This window comes from Schistocerca nitens, chromosome 2 (assembly GCF_023898315.1).
Source record: "Schistocerca nitens isolate TAMUIC-IGC-003100 chromosome 2, iqSchNite1.1, whole genome shotgun sequence".
Classification (NCBI taxonomy): Eukaryota; Metazoa; Arthropoda; class Insecta; order Orthoptera; family Acrididae; genus Schistocerca; species Schistocerca nitens.
In genome coordinates, this window is record NC_064615.1 from 403,175,375 (window position 1) to 403,192,742 (window position 17,368).

Below are 17,368 nucleotides of genomic sequence, written 5' to 3' on the forward strand. Positions count from 1 at the left end.
CACTGACAAAATATCCGAACACTGCCTACTGTAACACACATGGTTCTACATTGACAGACGCGTAATAGCGGCAGTTTCAGTAAATTACTCACGCCTACTAATTGCAGAAACGGATAGCCCTCAATGAATTCGTTGTTGCATCACTACATTCACGGAAAAGCCACTTCCTTGTTTCCCATCGCTTCATTACACGCCAGAAGTGTTGTGTTTAAAAAACAAAAAGCAATTTAGTTTTATCCTTAGCTAATCCACGTCTAAGCAAAGATTGCTACAAGGTATCAATCGCTTACCAAATACCGCAAAATTAATCTGCACCTTCGAAATCAACCCGCTTTCCGGACACAGCTGAAATGTTGTCATGAACGAAACTTTATTTTTGTCTCTTTTGCGTGAAGAATGTATCTGCATATTCTGGATGAAAATTTGCACAGATATTCGATCGAGCTTTCCACGTCCTACGCGGAAGGAAAAGAAAAAGGAAGTGTTACCTTTTAAGTGTCTTCTGTTACTCGGCGTCGAATGTCGAACGTGCTGATTGATGTTCGTTCTTGCAGTTCACTGACGTCCTGTTTGATCGTCGCGCACAACACACACGAGTGCATCCAGCTCTCTTAGAACATCTGACAGTCTGAGCTGTGGTCCTTCAGTTGCTCGGCGACAGACGACCGCGCGTGACAATGCTGCCGTATTTGCTAGCACTAAGGGCCCTCCTGGAAGGATGGAAAGTAAAGTGTGGCTTGCATTGCGGCTGCAAAAAGCACTCATTCCGCAGATCTCATTCGCGGTTTCAACAGCCGAGAAAGAGGGCTCGTTGGAGACGGAGAGGAGGGCCCGGAGGCGGCAACCCGGACTTGGCCCGCCATCTTCCGGAGGGAACGGTAAATTAACTCCAGCAGCGGCCGGCGCCGCGAGCCGTATGGTGGTGCTCGCACAAAATGCATCGCTTTTCTCGGCAGAGGAGCGTTGTTGCGACTATCTGCCATCTAACTCGACAGCCAATAGCTCTCTTGTAAGGAGACAGGTACATGGACGGCCACCATTCTGTTCGCCGATTGCGAAAACGTCAGGAGCTCTCGTTACATCTCGATAGCGCGAGGCACTACAAATTCTCGCCTGTGGCGCGACGAAAGCATACTTACCTGGCGTAGGGGATACCGTGATCATGAAGGCGGTTCCTCCGGGGTGAGGCTCTTCCATTGCACTTCGGTCGAGCTGACCCCCGCGATTACTCCAAATGTGAGTAACTCGGGCGCATAATTTTTGGTAGTCGGGACTTGCGTTCGCGCTGTCCCGGTGTTCATTTCAATTACAAACGCAGTATTGTGTGATAGCAGTCGGTAACTTGTGCGTCTGAGCGCTCGGCCAGCAACGTGTTTGGCAAGGGACTGCCAAACGCAGCAGCACTCGCGCTAGGCGCGTACCACGCGTCTGCGTCGACCTGGCGTCAAACCCAGAGCCAGAGCACACTGTCTGTTCGATAAGCGCGGGGGACGCGCACCAGTAGTAGCAGTAGCAGCGGCAGCCGCGAGATGGCACAAGCGGTCTAACTCTGGTACGACACCCCCATTAATGGTCGAACGGCGACTTTGGCTTTCTCTGTGCATCGGGGGAATGCGCGCCAAACGCAATTGGACGGCGCGGCATTCCCTGCACGCACGGCGACCGCGGTGGCGCGAGCCGGCGTACACGAGGCGTCGCCCAGCCGAACGCTGTGTCGCCTGTGGCCAGGTACATGAGGGGCCGGAAGCAAGCGTCTGCTGCACTTGAGGAGCTTGCGGGGATGTGAAATGACGTGGCCAACTGTACCGAAAACGGGGAGGAGAAATTCTGGGCAACAGCCACTTGTGCTCCCAGGCGGCCACACTGACAAGGGCCAGCGTCGCTTAAATTCGGTGATGGGACGAGAACCGCGGTAGGCTGTTTATTAGGCCACGACAGTGAGCGTTTACTTTCTGTAAGGAATGTCTTGTTGTGTTTCATGTGACAACTTTGCAGGCGACCGGGGGAAAAAAAAAAGAAGGATTGGAAATGAGCAGTTACAACACGGGGAGGACGGAAACCGGCCAAGGGCAATTCCAAACTTCGGCTTGGTGAGCGCAGAAAATTTCTTTCTTTCGTGGTAGCTGAGTGAGACAAGGGCGCCTGTACTCGGGGCTCTCAGGGAAAGTAGAAAACGCAATGTTATCAGGTGTTTTTCTTGCAAGAAATCGAGTCAAAAAGTCTGTGTTACGCACGTCTTCTGTAACAGGTTGGGAACTTCAAATCTGTTTATGGCTACTTTACAAGCTCGCTATTCGTCTTCCAAAGTATTAAAAGTACACCATACCTCCTTGGAGTGAGAACAGATAGGTTTCGAATGGAGTGGAAATAACATAAAACTCTTCTTTCTCTCTCTCTCTCTCTCTCTATAACAAGTGTAATTAAAAACACAATTTCTCCCTACTCACTGACAAAATATCCGAACACTGCCTACTGTAACACACATGGTTCTACATTGACAGACGCGTAATAGCGGCAGTTTCAGTAAATTACTCACGCCTACTAATTGCAGAAACGGATAGCCCTCAATGAATTCGTTGTTGCATCACTACATTCACGGAAAAGCCACTTCCTTGTTTCCCATCGCTTCATTACACGCCAGAAGTGTTGTGTTTAAAAAACAAAAAGCAATTTAGTTTTATCCTTAGCTAATCCACGTCTAAGCAAAGATTGCTACAAGGTATCAATCGCTTACCAAATACCGCAAAATTAATCTGCACCTTCGAAATCAACCCGCTTTCCGGACACAGCTGAAATGTTGTCATGAACGAAACTTTATTTTTGTCTCTTTTGCGTGAAGAATGTATCTGCATATTCTGGATGAAAATTTGCACAGATATTCGATCGAGCTTTCCACGTCCTACGCGGAAGGAAAAGAAAAAGGAAGTGTTACCTTTTAAGTGTCTTCTGTTACTCGGCGTCGAATGTCGAACGTGCTGATTGATGTTCGTTCTTGCAGTTCACTGACGTCCTGTTTGATCGTCGCGCACAACACACACGAGTGCATCCAGCTCTCTTAGAACATCTGACAGTCTGAGCTGTGGTCCTTCAGTTGCTCGGCGACAGACGACCGCGCGTGACAATGCTGCCGTATTTGCTAGCACAAAGGGCCCTCCTGGAAGGATGGAAAGTAAAGTGTGGCTTGCATTGCGGCTGCAAAAAGCACTCATTCCGCAGATCTCATTCGCGGTTTCAACAGCCGAGAAAGAGGGCTCGTTGGAGACGGAGAGGAGGGCCCGGAGGCGGCAACCCGGACTTGGCCCGCCATCTTCCGGAGGGAACGGTAAATTAACTCCAGCAGCGGCCGGCGCCGCGAGCCGTATGGTGGTGCTCGCACAAAATGCATCGCTTTTCTCGGCAGAGGAGCGTTGTTGCGACTATCTGCCATCTAACTCGACAGCCAATAGCTCTCTTGTAAGGAGACAGGTACATGGACGGCCACCATTCTGTTCGCCGATTGCGAAAACGTCAGGAGCTCTCGTTACATCTCGATAGCGCGAGGCACTACAAATTCTCGCCTGTGGCGCGACGAAAGCATACTTACCTGGCGTAAGGGTTACCGTGATCATGAAGGCGGTTCCTCCGGGGTGAGGCTCTTCCATTGCACTTCGGTCGAGCTGACCCCCGCGATTACTCCAAATGTGAGTAACTCGGGCGCATAATTTTTGGTAGTCGGGACTTGCGTTCGCGCTGTCCCGGTGTTCATTTCAATTACAAACGCAGTATTGTGTGATAGCAGTCGGTAACTTGTGCGTCTGAGCGCTCGGCCAGCAACGTGTTTGGCAAGGGACTGCCAAACGCAGCAGCACTCGCGCTAGGCGCGTACCACGCGTCTGCGTCGACCTGGCGTCAAACCCAGAGCCAGAGCACACTGTCTGTTCGATAAGCGCGGGGGACGCGCACCAGTAGTAGCAGTAGCAGCGGCAGCCGCGAGATGGCACAAGCGGTCTAACTCTGGTACGACACCCCCATTAATGGTCGAACGGCGACTTTTGGCTTTCTCTGTGCATCGGGGGAATGCGCGCCAAACGCAATTGGACGGCGCGGCATTCCCTGCACGCACGGCGACCGCGGTGGAGCGAGCCGGCGTACACGAGGCGTCGCCCAGCCGAACGCTGTGTCGCCTGTGGCCAGGTACATGAGGGGCCGGAAGCAAGCGTCTGCTGCACTTGAGGAGCTTGCGGGGATGTGAAATGACGTGGCCAACTGTACCGAAAACGGGGAGGAGAAATTCTGGGCAACAGTCACTTGTGCTCCCAGGCGGCCACACTGACAAGGGCCAGCGTCGCTTAAATTCGGTGATGGGACGAGAACCGCGGTAGGCTGTTTATTAGGCCACGACAGTGAGCGTTTACTTTCTGTAAGGAATGTCTTGTTGTGTTTCATGTGACAACTTTGCAGGCGACCGGGGGGGAAAAAAAAAAGAAGGATTGGAAATGAGCAGTTACAACACGGGGAGGACGGAAACCGGCCAAGGTCAATTCCAAACTTCGGCTTGGTGAGCGCAGAAAATTTCTTTCTTTCGTGGTAGCTGAGTGAGACAAGGGCGCCTGTACTCGGGGCTCTCAGGGAAAGTAGAAAACGCAATGTTATCAGGTGTTTTTCTTGCAAGAAATCGAGTCAAAAAGTCTGTGTTACGCACGTCTTCTGTAACAGGTTGGGAACTTCAAATCTGTTTATGGCTACTTTACAAGCTCGCTATTCGTCTTCCAAAGTATTAAAAGTACACCATACCTCCTTGGAGTGAGAACAGATAGGTTTCGAATGGAGTGGAAATAACATAAAACTCTTCTTTCTCTCTCTCTCTCTCTCTCTCTCTCTCTCTATAACAAGTGTAATTAAAAACACAATTTCTCCCTACTCACTGACAAAATATCCGAACACTGCCTACTGTAACACACATGGTTCTACATTGACAGACGCGTAATAGCGGCAGTTTCAGTAAATTACTCACGCCTACTAATTGCAGAAACGGATAGCCCTCAATGAATTCGTTGTTGCATCACTACATTCACGGAAAAGCCACTTCCTTGTTTCCCATCGCTTCATTACACGCCAGAAGTGTTGTGTTTAAAAAACAAAAAGCAATTTAGTTTTATCCTTAGCTAATCCACGTCTAAGCAAAGATTGCTACAAGGTATCAATCGCTTACCAAATACCGCAAAATTAATCTGCACCTTCGAAATCAACCCGCTTTCCGGACACAGCTGAAATGTTGTCATGAACGAAACTTTATTTTTGTCTCTTTTGCGTGAAGAATGTATCTGCATATTCTGGATGAAAATTTGCACAGATATTCGATCGAGCTTTCCACGTCCTACGCGGAAGGAAAAGAAAAATGAAGTGTTACCTTTTAAGTGTCTTCTGTTACTCGGCGTCGAATGTCGAACGTGCTGATTGATGTTCGTTCTTGCAGTTCACTGACGTCCTGTTTGATCGTCGCGCACAACACACACGAGTGCATCCAGCTCTCTTAGAACATCTGACAGTCTGAGCTGTGGTCCTTCAGTTGCTCGGCGACAGACGACCGCGCGTGACAATGCTGCCGTATTTGCTAGCACTAAGGGCCCTCCTGGAAGGATGGAAAGTAAAGTGTGGCTTGCATTGCGGCTGCAAAAAGCACTCATTCCGCAGATCTCATTCGCGGTTTCAACAGCCGAGAAAGAGGGCTCGTTGGAGACGGAGAGGAGGGCCCGGAGGCGGCAACCCGGACTTGGCCCGCCATCTTCCGGAGGGAACGGTAAATTAACTCCAGCAGCGGCCGGCGCCGCGAGCCGTATGGTGGTGCTCGCACAAAATGCATCGCTTTTCTCGGCAGAGGAGCGTTGTTGCGACTATCTGCCATCTAACTCGACAGCCAATAGCTCTCTTGTAAGGAGACAGGTACATGGACGGCCACCATTCTGTTCGCCGATTGCGAAAACGTCAGGAGCTCTCGTTACATCTCGATAGCGCGAGGCACTACAAATTCTCGCCTGTGGCGCGACGAAAGCATACTTACCTGGCGTAGGGGATACCGTGATCATGAAGGCGGTTCCTCCGGGGTGAGGTCGCGCACAACACACACGAGTGCATCCAGCTCTCTTAGAACATCTGACAGTCTGAGCTGTGGTCCTTCAGTTGCTCGGCGACAGACGACCGCGCGTGACAATGCTGCCGTATTTGCTAGCACTAAGGGCCCTCCTGGTCGAGCTGACCCCCGCGATTACTCCAAATGTGAGTAACTCGGGCGCATAATTTTTGGTAGTCGGGACTTGCGTTCGCGCTGGCCCGGTGTTCATTTCAATTACAAACGCAGTATTGTGTGATAGCAGTCGGTAACTTGTGCGTCTGAGCGCTCGGCCAGCAACGTGTTTGGCAAGGGACTGCCAAACGCAGCAGCACTCGCGCTAGGCGCGTACCACGCGTCTGCGTCGACCTGGCGTCAAACCCAGAGCCAGAGCACACTGTCTGTTCGATAAGCGCGGGGGACGCGCACCAGTAGTAGCAGTAGCAGCGGCAGCCGCGAGATGGCACAAGCGGTCTAACTCTGGTACGACACCCCCATTAATGGTCGAACGGCGACTTTGGCTTTCTCTGTGCATCGGGGGAATGCGCGCCAAACGCAATTGGACGGCGCGGCATTCCCTGCACGCACGGCGACCGCGGTGGCGCGAGCCGGCGTACACGAGGCGTCGCCCAGCCGAACGCTGTGTCGCCTGTGGCCAGGTACATGAGGGGCCGGAAGCAAGCGTCTGCTGCACTTGAGGAGCTTGCGGGGATGTGAAATGACGTGGCCAACTGTACCGAAAACGGGGAGGAGAAATTCTGGGCAACAGCCACTTGTGCTCCCAGGCGGCCACACTGACAAGGGCCAGCGTCGCTTAAATTCGGTGATGGGACGAGAACCGCGGTAGGCTGTTTATTAGGCCACGACAGTGAGCGTTTACTTTCTGTAAGGAATGTCTTGTTGTGTTTCATGTGACAACTTTGCAGGCGACCGGGGAAAAAAAAAAAGAGGGATTGGAAATGAGCAGTTACAACACGGGGAGGACGGAAACCGGCCAAGGGCAATTCCAAACTTCGGCTTGGTGAGCGCAGAAAATTTCTTTCTTTCGTGGTAGCTGAGTGAGACAAGGGCGCCTGTACTCGGGGCTCTCAGGGAAAGTAGAAAACGCAATGTTATCAGGTGTTTTTCTTGCAAGAAATCGAGTCAAAAAGTCTGTGTTACGCACGTCTTCTGTAACAGGTTGGGAACTTCAAATCTGTTTATGGCTACTTTACAAGCTCGCTATTCGTCTTCCAAAGTATTAAAAGTACACCATACCTCCTTGGAGTGAGAACAGATAGGTTTCGAATGGAGTGGAAATAACATAAAACTCTTCTCTCTCTCTCTCTATAACAAGTGTAAGTAAAAACACAATTTCTCCCTACTCACTGACAAAATATCCGAACACTGCCTACTGTAACACACATGGTTCTACATTGACAGACGCGTAATAGCGGCAGTTTCAGTAAATTACTCACGCCTACTAATTGCAGAAACGGATAGCCCTCAATGAATTCGTTGTTGCATCACTACATTCACGGAAAAGCCACTTCCTTGTTTCCCATCGCTTCATTACACGCCAGAAGTGTTGTGTTTAAAAAACAAAAAGCAATTTAGTTTTATCCTTAGCTAATCCACGTCTAAGCAAAGATTGCTACAAGGTATCAATCGCTTACCAAATACCGCAAAATTAATCTGCACCTTCGAAATCAACCCGCTTTCCGGACACAGCTGAAATGTTGTCATGAACGAAACTTTATTTTTGTCTCTTTTGCGTGAAGAATGTATCTGCATATTCTGGATGAAAATTTGCACAGATATTCGATCGAGCTTTCCACGTCCTACGCGGAAGGAAAAGAAAAAGGAAGTGTTACCTTTTAAGTGTCTTCTGTTACTCGGCGTCGAATGTCGAACGTGCTGATTGATGTTCGTTCTTGCAGTTCACTGACGTCCTGTTTGATCGTCGCGCACAACACACACGAGTGCATCCAGCTCTCTTAGAACATCTGACAGTCTGAGCTGTGGTCCTTCAGTTGCTCGGCGACAGACGACCGCGCGTGACAATGCTGCCGTATTTGCTAGCACTAAGGGCCCTCCTGGAAGGATGGAAAGTAAAGTGTGGCTTGCATTGCGGCTGCAAAAAGCACTCATTCCGCAGATCTCATTCGCGGTTTCAACAGCCGAGAAAGAGGGCTCGTTGGAGACGGAGAGGAGGGCCCGGAGGCGGCAACCCGGACTTGGCCCGCCATCTTCCGGAGGGAACGGTAAATTAACTCCAGCAGCGGCCGGCGCCGCGAGCCGTATGGTGGTGCTCGCACAAAATGCATCGCTTTTCTCGGCAGAGGAGCGTTGTTGCGACTATCTGCCATCTAACTCGACAGCCAATAGCTCTCTTGTAAGGAGACAGGTACATGGACGGCCACCATTCTGTTCGCCGATTGCGAAAACGTCAGGAGCTCTCGTTACATCTCGATAGCGCGAGGCACTACAAATTCTCGCCTGTGGCGCGACGAAAGCATACTTACTTGGCGTAGGGGATACCGTGATCATGAAGGCGGTTCCTCCGGGGTGAGGCTCTTCCATTGCACTTCGGTCGAGCTGACCCCCGCGATTACTCCAAATGTGAGTAACTCGGGCGCATAATTTTTGGTAGTCGGGACTTGCGTTCGCGCTGTCCCGGTGTTCATTTCAATTACAAACGCAGTATTGTGTGATAGCAGTCGGTAACTTGTGCGTCTGAGCGCTCGGCCAGCAACGTGTTTGGCAAGGGACTGCCAAACGCAGCAGCACTCGCGCTAGGCGCGTACCACGCGTCTGCGTCGACCTGGCGTCAAACCCAGAGCCAGAGCACACTGTCTGTTCGATAAGCGCGGGGGACGCGCACCAGTAGTAGCAGTAGCAGCGGCAGCCGCGAGATGGCACAAGCGGTCTAACTCTGGTACGACACCCCCATTAATGGTCGAACGGCGACTTTTGGCTTTCTCTGTGCATCGGGGGAATGCGCGCCAAACGCAATTGGACGGCGCGGCATTCCCTGCACGCACGGCGACCGCGGTGGCGCGAGCCGGCGTACACGAGGCGTCGCCCAGCCGAACGCTGTGTCGCCTGTGGCCAGGTACATGAGGGGCCGGAAGCAAGCGTCTGCTGCACTTGAGGAGCTTGCGGGGATGTGAAATGACGTGGCCAACTGTACCGAAAACGGGGAGGAGAAATTCTGGGCAACAGCCACTTGTGCTCCCAGGCGGCCACACTGACAAGGGCCAGCGTCGCTTAAATTCGGTGATGGGACGAGAACCGCGGTAGGCTGTTTATTAGGCCACGACAGTGAGCGTTTACTTTCTGTAAGGAATGTCTTGTTGTGTTTCATGTGACAACTTTGCAGGCGACCGGGAAAAAAAAAAAGAGGGATTGGAAATGAGCAGTTACAACACGGGGAGGACGGAAACCGGCCAAGGGCAATTCCAAACTTCGGCTTGGTGAGCGCAGAAAATTTCTTTCTTTCGTGGTAGCTGAGTGAGACAAGGGCGCCTGTACTCGGGGCTCTCAGGGAAAGTAGAAAACGCAATGTTATCAGGTGTTTTTCTTGCAAGAAATCGAGTCAAAAAGTCTGTGTTACGCACGTCTTCTGTAACAGGTTGGGAACTTCAAATCTGTTTATGGCTACTTTACAAGCTCGCTATTCGTCTTCCAAAGTATTAAAAGTACACCATACCTCCTTGGAGTGAGAACAGATAGGTTTCGAATGGAGTGGAAATAACATAAAACTCTTCTCTCTCTCTCTCTATAACAAGTGTAAGTAAAAACACAATTTCTCCCTACTCACTGACAAAATATCCGAACACTGCCTACTGTAACACACATGGTTCTACATTGACAGACGCGTAATAGCGGCAGTTTCAGTAAATTACTCACGCCTACTAATTGCAGAAACGGATAGCCCTCAATGAATTCGTTGTTGCATCACTACATTCACGGAAAAGCCACTTCCTTGTTTCCCATCGCTTCATTACACGCCAGAAGTGTTGTGTTTAAAAAACAAAAAGCAATTTAGTTTTATCCTTAGCTAATCCACGTCTAAGCAAAGATTGCTACAAGGTATCAATCGCTTACCAAATACCGCAAAATTAATCTGCACCTTCGAAATCAACCCGCTTTCCGGACACAGCTGAAATGTTGTCATGAACGAAACTTTATTTTTGTCTCTTTTGCGTGAAGAATGTATCTGCATATTCTGGATGAAAATTTGCACAGATATTCGATCGAGCTTTCCACGTCCTACGCGGAAGGAAAAGAAAAAGGAAGTGTTACCTTTTAAGTGTCTTCTGTTACTCGGCGTCGAATGTCGAACGTGCTGATTGATGTTCGTTCTTGCAGTTCACTGACGTCCTGTTTGATCGTCGCGCACAACACACACGAGTGCATCCAGCTCTCTTAGAACATCTGACAGTCTGAGCTGTGGTCCTTCAGTTGCTCGGCGACAGACGACCGCGCGTGACAATGCTGCCGTATTTGCTAGCACTAAGGGCCCTCCTGGAAGGATGGAAAGTAAAGTGTGGCTTGCATTGCGGCTGCAAAAAGCACTCATTCCGCAGATCTCATTCGCGGTTTCAACAGCCGAGAAAGAGGGCTCGTTGGAGACGGAGAGGAGGGCCCGGAGGCGGCAACCCGGACTTGGCCCGCCATCTTCCGGAGGGAACGGTAAATTAACTCCAGCAGCGGCCGGCGCCGCGAGCCGTATGGTGGTGCTCGCACAAAATGCATCGCTTTTCTCGGCAGAGGAGCGTTGTTGCGACTATCTGCCATCTAACTCGACAGCCAATAGCTCTCTTGTAAGGAGACAGGTACATGGACGGCCACCATTCTGTTCGCCGATTGCGAAAACGTCAGGAGCTCTCGTTACATCTCGATAGCGCGAGGCACTACAAATTCTCGCCTGTGGCGCGACGAAAGCATACTTACCTGGCGTAGGGGATACCGTGATCATGAAGGCGGTTCCTCCGGGGTGAGGCTCTTCCATTGCACTTCGGTCGAGCTGACCCCCGCGATTACTCCAAATGTGAGTAACTCGGGCGCATAATTTTTGGTAGTCGGGACTTGCGTTCGCGCTGTCCCGGTGTTCATTTCAATTACAAACGCAGTATTGTGTGATAGCAGTCGGTAACTTGTGCGTCTGAGCGCTCGGCCAGCAACGTGTTTGGCAAGGGACTGCCAAACGCAGCAGCACTCGCGCTAGGCGCGTACCACGCGTCTGCGTCGACCTGGCGTCAAACCCAGAGCCAGAGCACACTGTCTGTTCGATAAGCGCGGGGGACGCGCACCAGTAGTAGCAGTAGCAGCGGCAGCCGCGAGATGGCACAAGCGGTCTAACTCTGGTACGACACCCCCATTAATGGTCGAACGGCGACTTTGGCTTTCTCTGTGCATCGGGGGAATGCGCGCCAAACGCAATTGGACGGCGCGGCATTCCCTGCACGCACGGCGACCGCGGTGGCGCGAGCCGGCGTACACGAGGCGTCGCCCAGCCGAACGCTGTGTCGCCTGTGGCCAGGTACATGAGGGGCCGGAAGCAAGCGTCTGCTGCACTTGAGGAGCTTGCGGGGATGTGAAATGACGTGGCCAACTGTACCGAAAACGGGGAGGAGAAATTCTGGGCAACAGCCACTTGTGCTCCCAGGCGGCCACACTGACAAGGGCCAGCGTCGCTTAAATTCGGTGATGGGACGAGAACCGCGGTAGGCTGTTTATTAGGCCACGACAGTGAGCGTTTACTTTCTGTAAGGAATGTCTTGTTGTGTTTCATGTGACAACTTTGCAGGCGACCGGGAAAAAAAAAAAAAGAGGGATTGGAAATGAGCAGTTACAACACGGGGAGGACGGAAACCGGCCAAGGGCAATTCCAAACTTCGGCTTGGTGAGCGCAGAAAATTTCTTTCTTTCGTGGTAGCTGAGTGAGACAAGGGCGCCTGTACTCGGGGCTCTCAGGGAAAGTAGAAAACGCAATGTTATCAGGTGTTTTTCTTGCAAGAAATCGAGTCAAAAAGTCTGTGTTACGCACGTCTTCTGTAACAGGTTGGGAACTTCAAATCTGTTTATGGCTACTTTACAAGCTCGCTATTCGTCTTCCAAAGTATTAAAAGTACACCATACCTCCTTGGAGTGAGAACAGATAGGTTTCGAATGGAGTGGAAATAACATAAAACTCTTCTCTCTCTCTCTCTATAACAAGTGTAAGTAAAAACACAATTTCTCCCTACTCACTGACAAAATATCCGAACACTGCCTACTGTAACACACATGGTTCTACATTGACAGACGCGTAATAGCGGCAGTTTCAGTAAATTACTCACGCCTACTAATTGCAGAAACGGATAGCCCTCAATGAATTCGTTGTTGCATCACTACATTCACGGAAAAGCCACTTCCTTTGTTTCCCATCGCTTCATTACACGCCAGAAGTGTTGTGTTTAAAAAACAAAAAGCAATTTAGTTTCATCCTTAGCTAATCCACGTCTAAGCAAAGATTGCTACAAGGTATCAATCGTTTACCAAATACCGCAAAATTAATCTGCATCTTCGAAATCAACCCGCTTTCCGGACACAGCTGAAATGTTGTCATGAACGAAACTTTATTTTTGTCTCTTTTGCGTGAAGAATGTATCTGCATACTCTGGATGAAAATTTGCACAGATATTCGATCGAGCTTTCCACGTCCTACGCGGAAGGAAAAGAAAAAGGAAGTATTACCTTTTAAGTGTCTTCTGTTACTCGGCGTCGAATGTCGAACGTGCTGATTGATGTTCGTTCTTGCAGTTCACTGACGTCCTGTTTGATCGTCGCGCACAACACACACGAGTGCATCCAGCTCTCTTAGAACATCTGACAGTCTGAGCTGTGGTCCTTCAGTTGCTCGGCGACAGACGACCGCGCGTGACAATGCTGCCGTATTTGCTAGCACAAAGGGCCCTCCTGGAAGGATGGAAAGTAAAGTGTGGCTTGCATTGCGGCTGCAAAAAGCACTCATTCCGCAGATCTCATTCGCGGTTTCAACAGCCGAGAAAGAGGGCTCGTTGGAGACGGAGAGGAGGGCCCGGAGGCGGCAACCCGGACTTGGCCCGCCATCTTCCGGAGGGAACGGTAAATTAACTCCAGCAGCGGCCGGCGCCGCGAGCCGTATGGTGGTGCTCGCACAAAATGCATCGCTTTTCTCGGCAGAGGAGCGTTGTTGCGACTATCTGCCATCTAACTCGACAGCCAATAGCTCTCTTGTAAGGAGACAGGTACATGGACGGCCACCATTCTGTTCGCCGATTGCGAAAACGTCAGGAGCTCTCGTTACATCTCGATAGCGCGAGGCACTACAAATTCTCGCCTGTGGCGCGACGAAAGCATACTTACCTGGCGTAGGGGATACCGTGATCATGAAGGCGGTTCCTCCGGGGTGAGGCCCTTCCATTGCACTTCGGTCGAGCTGACCCCCGCGATTACTCCAAATGTGAGTAACTCGGGCGCATAATTTTTGGTAGTCGGGACTTGCGTTCGCGCTGTCCCGGTGTTCATTTCAATTACAAACGCAGTATTGTGTGATAGCAGTCGGTAACTTGTGCGTCTGAGCGCTCGGCCAGCAACGTGTTTGGCAAGGGACTGCCAAACGCAGCAGCACTCGCGCTAGGCGCGTACCACGCGTCTGCGTCGACCTGGCGTCAAACCCAGAGCCAGAGCACACTGTCTGTTCGATAAGCGCGGGGGACGCGCACCAGTAGTAGCAGTAGCAGCGGCAGCCGCGAGATGGCACAAGCGGTCTAACTCTGGTACGACACCCCCATTAATGGTCGAACGGCGACTTTTGGCTTTCTCTGTGCATCGGGGGAATGCGCGCCAAACGCAATTGGACGGCGCGGCATTCCCTGCACGCACGGCGACCGCGGTGGCGCGAGCCGGCGTACACGAGGCGTCGCCCAGCCGAACGCTGTGTCGCCTGTGGCCAGGTACATGAGGGGCCGGAAGCAAGCGTCTGCTGCACTTGAGGAGCTTGCGGGGATGTGAAATGACGTGGCCAACTGTACCGAAAACGGGGAGGAGAAATTCTGGGCAACAGCCACTTGTGCTCCCAGGCGGCCACACTGACAAGGGCCAGCGTCGCTTAAATTCGGTGATGGGACGAGAACCGCGGTAGGCTGTTTATTAGGCCACGACAGTGAGCGTTTACTTTCTGTAAGGAATGTCTTGTTGTGTTTCATGTGACAACTTTGCAGGCGACCGGGGGGAAAAAAAAAAGGATTGGAAATGAGCAGTTACAACACGGGGAGGACGGAAACCGGCCAAGGGCAATTCCAAACTTCGGCTTGGTGAGCGCAGAAAATTTCTTTCTTTCGTGGTAGCTGAGTGAGACAAGGGCGCCTGTACTCGGGGCTCTCAGGGAAAGTAGAAAACGCAATGTTATCAGGTGTTTTTCTTGCAAGAAATCGAGTCAAAAAGTCTGTGTTACGCACGTCTTTAACAGGTTGGGAACTTCAAATCTGTTTATGGCTACTTTACAAGCTCGCTATTCGTCTTCCAAAGTATTAAAAGTACACCATACCTCCTTGGAGTGAGAACAGATAGGTTTCGAATGGAGTGGAAATAACATAAAACTCTTCTTTCTCTCTCTCTCTCTCTCTATAACAAGTGTAATTAAAAACACAATTTCTCCCTACTCACTGACAAAATATCCGAACACTGCCTACTGTAACACACATGGTTCTACATTGACAGACGCGTAATAGCGGCAGTTTCAGTAAATTACTCACGCCTACTAATTGCAGAAACGGATAGCCCTCAATGAATTCGTTGTTGCATCACTACATTCACGGAAAAGCCACTTCCTTTGTTTCCCATCGCTTCATTACACGCCAGAAGTGTTGTGTTTAAAAAACAAAAAGCAATTTAGTTTCATCCTTAGCTAATCCACGTCTAAGCAAAGATTGCTACAAGGTATCAATCGTTTACCAAATACCGCAAAATTAATCTGCATCTTCGAAATCAACCCGCTTTCCGGACACAGCTGAAATGTTGTCATGAACGAAACTTTATTTTTCTCTCTTTTGCGTGAAGAATGTATCTGCATACTCTGGATGAAAATTTGCACAGATATTCGATCGAGCTTTCCACGTCCTACGCGGAAGGAAAAGAAAAAGGAAGTATTACCTTTTAAGTGTCTTCTGTTACTCGGCGTCGAATGTCGAACGTGCTGATTGATGTTCGTTCTTGCAGTTCACTGACGTCCTGTTTGATCGTCGCGCACAACACACACGAGTGCATCCAGCTCTCTTAGAACATCTGACAGTCTGAGCTGTGGTCCTTCAGTTGCTCGGCGACAGACGACCGCGCGTGACAATGCTGCCGTATTTGCTAGCACAAAGGGCCCTCCTGGAAGGATGGAAAGTAAAGTGTGGCTTGCATTGCGGCTGCAAAAAGCACTCATTCCGCAGATCTCATTCGCGGTTTCAACAGCCGAGAAAGAGGGCTCGTTGGAGACGGAGAGGAGGGCCCGGAGGCGGCAACCCGGACTTGGCCCGCCATCTTCCGGAGGGAACGGTAAATTAACTCCAGCAGCGGCCGGCGCCGCGAGCCGTATGGTGGTGCTCGCACAAAATGCATCGCTTTTCTCGGCAGAGGAGCGTTGTTGCGACTATCTGCCATCTAACTCGACAGCCAATAGCTCTCTTGTAAGGAGACAGGTACATGGACGGCCACCATTCTGTTCGCCGATTGCGAAAACGTCAGGAGCTCTCGTTACATCTCGATAGCGCGAGGCACTACAAATTCTCGCCTGTGGCGCGACGAAAGCATACTTACCTGGCGTAGGGGATACCGTGATCATGAAGGCGGTTCCTCCGGGGTGAGGCTCTTCCATTGCACTTCGGTCGAGCTGACCCCCGCGATTACTCCAAATGTGAGTAACTCGGGCGCATAATTTTTGGTAGTCGGGACTTGCGTTCGCGCTGTCCCGGTGTTCATTTCAATTACAAACGCAGTATTGTGTGATAGCAGTCGGTAACTTGTGCGTCTGAGCGCTCGGCCAGCAACGTGTTTGGCAAGGGACTGCCAAACGCAGCAGCACTCGCGCTAGGCGCGTACCACGCGTCTGCGTCGACCTGGCGTCAAACCCAGAGCCAGAGCACACTGTCTGTTCGATAAGCGCGGGGGACGCGCACCAGTAGTAGCAGTAGCAGCGGCAGCCGCGAGATGGCACAAGCGGTCTAACTCTGGTATGACACCCCCATTAATGGTCGAACGGCGACTTTGGCTTTCTCTGTGCATCGGGGGAATGCGCGCCAAACGCAATTGGACGGCGCGGCATTCCCTGCACGCACGGCGACCGCGGTGGCGCGAGCCGGCGTACACGAGGCGTCGCCCAGCCGAACGCTGTGTCGCCTGTGGCCAGGTACATGAGGGGCCGGAAGCAAGCGTCTGCTGCACTTGAGGAGCTTGCGGGGATGTGAAATGACGTGGCCAACTGTACCGAAAACGGGGAGGAGAAATTCTGGGCAACAGCCACTTGTGCTCCCAGGCGGCCACACTGACAAGGGCCAGCGTCGCTTAAATTCGGTGATGGGACGAGAACCGCGGTAGGCTGTTTATTAGGCCACGACAGTGAGCGTTTACTTTCTGTAAGGAATGTCTTGTTGTGTTTCATGTGACAACTTTGCAGGCGACCGGGAAAAAAAAAAAAGAGGGATTGGAAATGAGCAGTTACAACACGGGGAGGACGGAAACCGGCCAAGGGCAATTCCAAACTTCGGCTTGGTGAGCGCAGAAAATTTCTTTCTTTCGTGGTAGCTGAGTGAGACAAGGGCGCCTGTACTCGGGGCTCTCAGGGAAAGTAGAAAACGCAATGTTATCAGGTGTTTTTCTTGCAAGAAATCGAGTCAAAAAGTCTGTGTTACGCACGTCTTCTGTAACAGGTTGGGAACTTCAAATCTGTTTATGGCTACTTTACAAGCTCGCTATTCGTCTTCCAAAGTATTAAAAGTACACCATACCTCCTTGGAGTGAGAACAGATAGGTTTCGAATGGAGTGGAAATAACATAAAACTCTTCTTTCTCTCTCTCTCTCTCTCTATAACAAGTGTAATTAAAAACACAATTTCTCCCTACTCACTGACAAAATATCCGAACACTGCCTACTGTAACACACATGGTTCTACATTGACAGACGCGTAATAGCGGCAGTTTCAGTAAATTACTCACGCCTACTAATTGCAGAAACGGATAGCCCTCAATGAATTCGTTGTTGCATCACTACATTCACGGAAAAGCCAC

The 17,368-nt window shown here is 50.9% G+C and overlaps 6 non-coding genes and 1 pseudogene across 6 annotated transcripts; all 7 read left to right on the forward strand.

The window, feature by feature from the left end:
* Positions 1–1,131: 1,131 nt before the first annotated feature.
* Positions 1,132–1,294, forward strand: LOC126237641 (U1 spliceosomal RNA). The gene has a single exon (XR_007545120.1). It is a non-coding gene; the product is annotated as a U1 spliceosomal RNA (small nuclear RNA).
* A 2,281-nt stretch (positions 1,295–3,575) lies between these two features.
* Positions 3,576–3,738, forward strand: LOC126237690 (U1 spliceosomal RNA). The gene has a single exon (XR_007545162.1). It is a non-coding gene; the product is annotated as a U1 spliceosomal RNA (small nuclear RNA).
* Positions 3,739–6,032: 2,294 nt separating this feature from the next.
* On the forward strand, positions 6,033–6,314 carry LOC126237692 (U1 spliceosomal RNA; annotated as a pseudogene).
* A 2,270-nt stretch (positions 6,315–8,584) lies between these two features.
* Positions 8,585–8,747, forward strand: LOC126237677 (U1 spliceosomal RNA). The gene has a single exon (XR_007545151.1). It is a non-coding gene; the product is annotated as a U1 spliceosomal RNA (small nuclear RNA).
* A 2,271-nt stretch (positions 8,748–11,018) lies between these two features.
* On the forward strand, positions 11,019–11,181 carry LOC126237642 (U1 spliceosomal RNA). The gene has a single exon (XR_007545121.1). It is a non-coding gene; the product is annotated as a U1 spliceosomal RNA (small nuclear RNA).
* A 2,273-nt stretch (positions 11,182–13,454) lies between these two features.
* Positions 13,455–13,617, forward strand: LOC126237673 (U1 spliceosomal RNA). Its single transcript, XR_007545148.1, has one exon. It is a non-coding gene; the product is annotated as a U1 spliceosomal RNA (small nuclear RNA).
* A 2,276-nt stretch (positions 13,618–15,893) lies between these two features.
* Positions 15,894–16,056, forward strand: LOC126237643 (U1 spliceosomal RNA). Its single transcript, XR_007545122.1, has one exon. It is a non-coding gene; the product is annotated as a U1 spliceosomal RNA (small nuclear RNA).
* The last annotated feature ends 1,312 nt before the right edge of the window (positions 16,057–17,368 follow it).